The sequence below is a fragment of the Apus apus genome, chromosome 1, assembly GCF_020740795.1.
Source record: "Apus apus isolate bApuApu2 chromosome 1, bApuApu2.pri.cur, whole genome shotgun sequence".
Classification (NCBI taxonomy): Eukaryota; Metazoa; Chordata; class Aves; order Apodiformes; family Apodidae; genus Apus; species Apus apus.
This window is the reverse complement of record NC_067282.1, coordinates 99,235,513-99,244,833: the sequence shown is the minus strand read 5'-3', so window position 1 is coordinate 99,244,833 and position 9,321 is coordinate 99,235,513.

Here is a 9,321-nt window from a genome sequence, read left to right as displayed (position 1 = left end):
GTTTCCTTACCAGCAAGGTGGACACCTCATACTGCGGAAGGACACAGAAAAGTATCTTCATGGCAACAAGTATATCTTTATGATAACAAGGGTCCAATAAGAAAGCATTTATCAAATGGAACCACAACATGGTCCACAATTAAGCAATATTTCCATGTCAAAAATGGCATGGCTGAGGCAGTTTTACACTTCAGAGAGCTGCAGTGCTAAAAACTCAGTAAATTACCTGTTTCATTTAAGCACAAGGGCGATGTAGACCTGGAAAGATGAACTCTGTGTAATTCCCTGGTCCTTGGAACAGAGTAAAGGAGAATTAGTCAGAATAATTTTGCTTTTAAGATGCTGCTGAAACATCTTCCAAGGGAGATATGATCAAGAGGAGGCAAATTCCAACAATACCAATATTCCCTTTTTGCTGTGTCAAGTACAAAAAAAAAAAAAAAAAAAAAAAAGAGGTTTAGCTTTTTTTTTAAAAAAAAAAAAAAAAAGCAAATATCTGGATTTTGAAGTCATGTGTTTACGTTATGCAACTGACTAGTCCCTAACAAAATGGGCTGATTTTCAATGCAGAGTTGTCTAAAAATAAATTTGGGAGAACCATTTTCCCAAAAGGAGAAGGGTTATGCATATAACTCAGTGTCTACTTAGAAAAATCTTGTCTGCATTCCTACAACAGCCCTACTGATTATTCAAGCAGACAGGTCTTTCTTATCTCATTTCTCTTCTCTCTTTCCCCTTTTACATTTCTACCAGTCTGAACAGTCAATGCAGAAGAATGTTTTGCTTAGTTTTGTCTTTTTTTTCTTATGTCTCTGCCATTATAGAAATTTACTTTTAGATGCATATATGTTTATATTCACACAAAAATGTACATGTATATAAACAGGTACACGCAGGTACATGCAGACATATACATGCACATACACATACATGCAAAAATACAACCATTGCAAGAGGAATTACATTTGATTCAATTGTGTTAATATTCAAATGAAAAATGATGCAACTATATCCATCTGATGAAACTTGGTCTTACAAAAGTCATTATTCAGCCATTATTATTACACTCTTTAAGCTACACTAAAGCAATCATGACAAAGAAGGACCAGTTCTGGCACAGGTAGATGAGACAAAGGAGAAAAAAAGAAACAGAAACAGTGGTTTGCATTAGTTTCCAGCAACTGTGTGGAATGAGTGAGGGAAAAGGCTCCCTGCACATTGGATGCTTGAGCTGAATGTTGTAAACACCCTCTAGAAGCTTTTATCTCTCAGTTTAGTTTTAGCCTCTGTCCTTAACAAGTCTTTGCATGCACACCATAAAGGCAAGTCCCACAGCACCTTATTAACTTGTTTATTCTTTCCAGTTCCCTGCATTCAAGCTACATCACATTATGCAATTAGCTGCTATGAAAACAAATGACACATATTTTGGTTTTGCATGTTTAAGGATCAGTTTAAAATCTGTTTTCTTCAAGACATATTTGATGAACTAACTTGGGATCAGTTTGATGTCTGAATTACTTTCCTGCACTATGAAAAGAAGCTGTTGCTGAGATTGTGTTTAAAACCATTTAAAAAAATATCTGTGTCTAAACCAGTGAATTTTGATGATTTATGCAACTTCATCATCTTTCCTATAAAAACAAAAGGATTACTTATTTTTAGGAGGTCGGTGTGACAGGGTGGTCTTAATATGCCACAAAGTTCGTACTGTAGCATATTAATATTTTTCCATTAAAAAACCTTTACTTCAAATTTCAGTGTTCAAGTGATGTAATTATTAGCAACTTCTTCTGCCAAATAAAAGGCAGCACATCTCAGCTATGCTACTCGACATTTATTTGTATGAGAAAAGGAAAGAGACAGTTACCATGTAAACAAAAGAAAAACAAGAACAAAATCTCACTCAGTTGAGCTCATCACTAAGCCTAATTTTGATCAGCTCTCCCATCAACTGCAGGATCCTCTCAAACAGAATTTACCCTAAAAGGAGATTTGGGGACTTACTGTTATCAGAGGGATTGACCAAATTTTAAAATACCCATGGTGAGAAGAAAATACATTTTAAACTGTTGATTTTAGCATGCATTTGTTTTCTAATAGGGTAACAGGTCCACTGTGGCTGTCGTCTGAATGACTCTGCACGATTTACTTCATGACCCTCTTCACGGAGTCAGTTTATACAAGCCTATTTCTGGTATCAATGTATTCCCCCAAATAGGTAGATTGAAGGCATATACTGGGTGTACTCCAGCTCACAGGAAAAACTTATCCCAGACCAAGAAACCATGAAGGTTTTAGTCTTCCTCTTATCAGTATATTCCAGGAGAAAAAGGACATTCCACTTGTCCTTTTTACTGATAGGGGTTGAATTCACCGACAAAAATATCCCAGTCCTACAAGTGATAGTAAGTATAGTTGTCCTGGGGGTATGCGGCACATTACTTGTCTGAAGCACAGTATGAAATTAGGGTCTTCACACTCTTCTATCAAGCACAGGACATCATGGGTTTATGATGTTCCCTTTAAATCAAATTACTGTATGGGTAATAAAATGTAATCTGGAGATAAATTATAAAAATTCTTAGTCATTCTTGAAGAAAAGGAAAAATATTTTTGCATGCCATATGAAGACAGGATTATTTAAAAAGCGTACTTAAAAATAAAGTAAAATTTAAATTATATTATAATAAGCTATTTAGATTAAGTTCAAGCTAATTCACACTGAAAATAAGTGGGATGAATAAGAAAATACAAGAGTGTCTTTCAGCATTTATGGAAATAGAGAAAGAGGAACAGAAACTTGGTCATAAATTTGCCAAGATGAAAAGAAGGCGTCACTAATGTTTGTTCTCTCTGCATGAGCCATGGGTTCTTCCTCTTGGGGGAATCGCAGTGGAAAACTGTAAACAAATTTTTCTGCACAGCATCATAAAAAAAATTCCCAGTTCTGTATTCAGTGCCGGAGATACTGCCAGGCAACAGGAAACGATTGCTGTATCTTGAGAAAATGCCCCGAATTTATTATTTTTAGGTCATCTGTTAGTGACAGAATGCAAAGTTTTGCCTAGGTTCTATTCCAACAAGCCCATATTTGCAGCTAAACAGATGTCCAGAAATTTCAGCAGATTGAAAAAACAGAGATCAGTCTCTTCACTTCACTAAAATCTGTAGCTACCGAGTGACAAACCAGCATGCAGTTTAGCAGGATTTAAGAGTTTGGTTATGTCCACTCAACATCACCCATCAGGCTGCACCATTCAGGAGACAGTTCCGAGTGCTGCAGAAACTTTCCCATCAGCTCCAGATACACCACCACACCTCTGGGAGTGTGCTGGGCACACGCATGGGCTGTGGCACAGCCTCCATCAGACAGGAAGCCAGTCTTAGTGACAGAAAAGTCACCGTCACCCTCAGCAAATTTTTCCAGTGGTTAATAATCCTTGCTGCTAAAATAATCCTGCCTTTTTCTGCTTTCTTGAAGTTACAGCTTTCAGTCTTAGAAACTTGTCAGGGTTTTTGCTATTGTATTAATAATTACCTTTTTTGCTTAACACATTTTCAGAGAAAATGCTCCTTGACATTCTATTTATTTATTTATTTATTTAAAATTGGAGAGAAGATACTTCTGAAAGGTTCTAATCTTGCAGACAAACAGAAAAGGCAAAGCCCTACCAGAAGCTATAAAATCAGTGCAGTATTAAAGGGTTTATGCCCAATTTACATCTAGAGGTGTATTGTATGATTGTAATAGTCCTCTTTAACTTCAGAATTCTAAAATCTGAGAGAGTTCTGTGTTAGTAGTAGTGAAAAATTACTTAATTTTCAAATGCTTCCTTTAAAATGTAAATGCATACACCATCTTTGAACACAAATCTATTAACAATCTGACATCATAGATGGAATTTTGAAATATTAAATATCTTAATAAACACCCTTTTTATTGCTGGTTGTTTGGGGTTTTATGTTCACTACTGCCTAAAACCACACTTCCAGACAGATTTTCAGCTTAGTTGGCAAGAGGTAATCTGTTAATTATGGTTAACTACAATGCTTGCAACTGCCTCTCCATAGCCACCAGCTGCAGCCAACTGACACACAGAGATGCAGTTAGGCTGAGTCCAGTTTTTAATACTGTGCACAGAATCAACTGCTGTCCTCTGTGTTGGTGTGCACTTGAGGGCTACTCTTGATGGCTGAAGGCACACCTTGGTGGGAAAAGGTCACGTTAGGAAGGAAAGCAATCATGTCATCCTTTCTGTGCTGTGGCCCGCCGCTAGAAAAATGAGTAGCAAACTGCTCACGTAATATCTGAAGTATTCGGCAAATGTGTGACACCCTCTGCCTGCAAGGTTTTTTGTAGATACCAGGTTGTACCTTAAAACAGCATGAAAAGTCAGGAGAGGTTTCCTCTTAGCTAACATGGCTAAAGAAAACAAGTCAGGTTTTAGCAGCAGAGTGAGTGAAAGCCTCCAGCTTACTTGCTGAAAAGCTGTAGTGCAAGAATAAAGAAACCAACTTGGACTGAGGAAGGTGAGGAGGGGAAGCAGAGAAGAGGCAGGGGACAGAAGGTGGGCAGGCAGGAGGGAAGGCAGGCAGGCAGGCGGGAAGGCAGGCAGGCGGGAAGGCAGGCAGGCGGGAAGGCAGGCAGGGAGGGAGGCAGGCAGGGAGGGAGGCAGGCAGGGAGGGAGGCAGGCAGGGAGGGAGGGATGCAGGGAGGGAGGGATGCAGGGAGGAAGGCAGGCAGGGAGGGAGGGATGCAGGGAGGAAGGCAGGAAGGCAGGCAGGAAGGCAGGCAGGAAGGCAGGCAGGCAGGCAGGAAGGCAGGCAGGAAGGCAGGCAGGAAGGAAGGCAGGCAGGAAGGAAGGAAGGAAGGCAGGCAGGAAGGCAGGCAGGCAGGCAGGCAGGAAGGAAGGCAGGCAGGAAGGAAGGAAGGCAGGCAGGAAGGCAGGCAGGAAGGCAGGCAGGCAGGAAGGCAGGCAGACAGGAAGGCAGGCAGACAGGAAGGCAGGCAGGAAGGAAGGCAGGCAGGAAGGAAGGCAGGCAGACAGGAAGGCAGGCAGGCAGGAAGGCAGGCAGGCAGGAAGGCAGGCAGGCAGGAAGGCAGGCAGGCAGGCAGGCAGGCAGGAAGGAAGGCAGGCAGGAAGGAAGGCAGGAAGCTGTATGTTGCTAGAAATAGCATTTGTCAATTTCACATAGACTGTAATACCTCAGAAAGACCCAATTAAGGTAATGGAAATGCAGAAGCAGTAATGCAGAGATGAATCATCTGACCTAAAATAGAGAGAATGCTGAAACATTTAAAGGAAGAAAACGTTTCATTTTAGCTTTAACAGGAAAATAATTCCAGATACAATCTTTCAAAAATGGCCAACAGAAACCACAATACAGTGTTGGTTACTATAGTGATCCAGGTAGAGAAGAGAACTCATCTATTACAAGTTATAATTTGACATGGACAGGTCTGCCCTTCTGCAGGTCTCAGACAGAAAATGTAGGCAACATCCCAAAGTACCTCATATGCCAGCCAGTCTCCGAGACTGACAGCGTCAATTAAGGATAAAACATAATCTAAAGATCAATTTATCAACTTTTAAAAATAAGATGTCAAGTCTGTTGTGTTTCCCTCTCAGTTTCTCTCTTCCAGGTCAATATTGTACTAATAAATAACATGAAATCATAAACTAATTCTCATTGCAAATGTAAGTCTGCATCAGTTCTGAAGCAATGGAGAAAAAGTTTCCAATGCAGAGAGCCAGCATATATTCACAGAACTGTTACAACCCTAATTTAAATGAAAAAAAAGTTCAGCTGAAGGGGAAAAAAACCCCAAACGTATCCAGGCAGCTGAGCAGCCTGGGAGAGAGGACAGAATTTCTGTTCCACATCACACGTTTCTGCAGATTCCTGGGAAGAAATATGGCCCTTCAGGAACTCCAAAGTCCACTGACAAGACTTCAGGGGTCAGATTCCTCAACTATGTATGTCAGTAGTTAAGACTAGCTCTAAATCATTCAAACCTACCCTCTTGTCTAGCCTGGAAAATGCTGAACTAACTTCCCCTGTGTGTCAGGTTCCCGCAGTAATTCCTTCACATGCCACCCTGGCAGCATGGCAATCCCTGCTTTTTCCCACTTTGACTACCTCGATTGTTCATATACAAAGGGAAAAGTTTTCACCTGTTTTCACCAGGTCCTGTCCAACAGGGAACTTCCCTTTTGTATTTAAAGACAACTTTAATACTACTTTGTGCTACTTTGGAAATCGGAGGAGACCTTAGGAGGGTGCCTTGAGAAAGAACTGCCATATACAATGAAACACAACAGGGTCCCTTCTATGCTGCTCTGAGAGTCTTACTGTTTTCTGTGTTTGAATTATCCATCTGATAAGTGCCACCATCTTCTAAACCAATGTCAAAATATACCTGTATAACTTTAAAGCCAATTCTGACCTAGGGGCCAACATCAAACTACGATCTCTCCAGTCCTGAGCCATCAAATATCATAGCCAGTGAAATGTCTTCTCATATGTGCTGTACAAACAATAATAATTCAGACATACAAAGTACAAAAATAAAAAAGTTTAAAGACAGATTTGTCTGCCTATCCTCATCCTTTCTGCTATGATTCTGTTTAGCTCCCTAATGCGTGCAGAAAAATGTCTGATACTCAAGAGACTTGAGGTTTTTTTCCCCAAGAAGTCCCATGACAACATTGAGGGAGATGCCATAAGAAATCATCACACTACCTGAAGAGTCTGGCAACTAGAGCAGTGCAGCTCATGTGTGATTTTACCAACACAGTTGTTTTCAACCATAAACACTTATCCTGTGGGTCTCCAGTAAGTACTGTAGTTGCACTGGCCATGGGTGGTCTAGAGCTCTGATCTCTGCCAGCATAACTAACAGAATGACACTGGAGAGAGTAATGTTTGTATATTTGAGGGAGGAGAAGCCCACTGTGCAATGGCATGGGCAAATTTTACCTCTTCACATTCAGCATTCAAAATTACATGTATAAATAGCACTATGAAAACACATGCATCTACCAAATCCCTAGAACGTAACACATGACAGGCAGTTAGGCCTCAAGCAAGATGTTTGTACTAGAGAGGCAATCAGCCTCTCTGTTGTCCACATATAATTGGCTCATATATAATGAACTGCCACAGGGACCTGAGGGGAAGAGCATCAAATTCACACAGAAGCAGGCCAGGCAAACAAGCCTCTTCCAGCACACTCTTGCTATACTTCAGAACTGTAAAGCAACATTTAGTAAATAAATGCCCATTCTGTCTTGAGTCTGAACTCATCATGCAAAGAATATAATTACAGAGTACAGAACTGACAACAATAAATTCAGCCAGTAGTATTAACATAAAGTCATCAATAATTTGGTGTCTTGGTTATTTTTCGTATGCCACTTGAACTTTCTACTCAGTAATGAATAAATCAGTACAGAGATGGCATAAGTAAGACCACACAGGCCACAGAAGTGCAAAAGTTGATGCACAGTTATTACAGGACAGTATTACTGTATTCACAGCCTGAAAGCAAGTTTCAGTTCCTCATCTCAAATTGCGTCTTTAAAGTGCACAGAAAGGCATGAGAATAAATTTAAATCTGTTATAAATTGCACAGTCTCCTCAGAAGGTGCACTCTGTAGTCTCAGGACCAGCATGTTAACATGAAAAAACTTAGTGACACAACAGCACCCTCAGGTATAGTATATGAACAAACAAAAAAATAGTTGTTTGGCTGCACAAACCAGAAAATACCATCTAGAAATAATATTTCTGGCACTATTTGATGAAACAAAGAAACATAGACACAGCTTTTCAGCAAGTCACCTTGGCACTCAGTAACTGCAATACCAGGAATGAAGATAGTTTTACATTATACTGTATTATAGCTATTTTCCTGATAAGACAATGAAAACTTCAGAGTCTTGGCTGTGTTCCTTCTGCACACTCGTTATGGAAATGCCACAAATTTTGCAATATTCTCATTGTGTATCTTGCTGCCTGGTTGTCTCTATGAATACTGACAAGTATCCATACTTCCATCACAAGGTTAAGGGACGGGTTTTAACTATGAAAAGTAAGATTTCTTTTTAAGTGCAGGTTCCTCCACTGAAGTGAGGCAAAATTAGACTTCAAGAAATTCCTTCTCAGATGCATTCGTTTTTTAACCTCCTTCCTTCTCCAAAACCAAGACTTTCTCTGCAAAACTCTTTGTCAGCTGCTAATACAGGAGTGCCTGAGGGTATCTGAGAAACTTCTAAAGCTCTCTAAAAGAAAATAACCTGATGTCATTAATTTAAAAATCAATCACACAAGGTTCAAACCTTCACTGAAAATTGCTTAGGGGTCTATAAATACAAAATTTTGAAATTACAGATCTAGAAAAAGCCTAGCTCTGGGATATGACTTAATTCTAAATACTTTCATATTGAAAATCTAACAAATGTTACCATTAAAAAGCACAAACTATTTGTGGCATACAGCTTGGGCCTACAGTACAATATTTGCCTCACAAAAAATAGTTTTTACACATAAATTTTCTCACCAAGTCCATGTAGAATCATCCGTATTTTTAAAATAGTTTGCTTTACATTCTACATTTTGCAAGGGTTCAATTTTTAACAAAAATCCAGTGATTAAGCTTGCTGGCAAGTAGGATCAAAAGTTAACCTGATTAGCACTTGGATACTCTGAATAAAAAATAAAACTTATACTCAACAAATCTGGTAATAACAGCTCCAACCACAAACGTAGGTGAAAAATATATCAATCTAAGTGCTCCATCAACGCATTTAAAATTAGAAATGTTTGAAAAAAATGTTCATCAACAGACTATTATTGAAGAACAAGAAAGTACTCAAATAATAGTGAAGTACAATTGACACAACCCACATAGAAATAACTGAAACCCCAAATAAACAAACTATTATTGAAGAACAAGAAAGTATTCAAATAATAGTGAAGTACAATTGACACAATTAACCCACTTAGAAATAACTGAAACCCCAAATGACCCTAACAGCATGAAGTCCTTGCCTAGATCTCTTTAGAATCAAGAAAAATCTGATTTTCAAGGAATTAAGGCATCCATACAACTTTAATGACATCAAGTCAATAACACTGAATCATGAAATACAGTCTTCTGTTCCTGCAACGCACAGAACTTTGAGAATTATGTTCAAAATTTTCTTAAATCTGCTTAAGGGAAGACCTACAGAGAATAACTGCTGTCTGGGGCCATTATTCTACAAGCTGCTATGTGGGCTCAGTTCTAGTGGCTGCACTTTCATCAGTGAAACT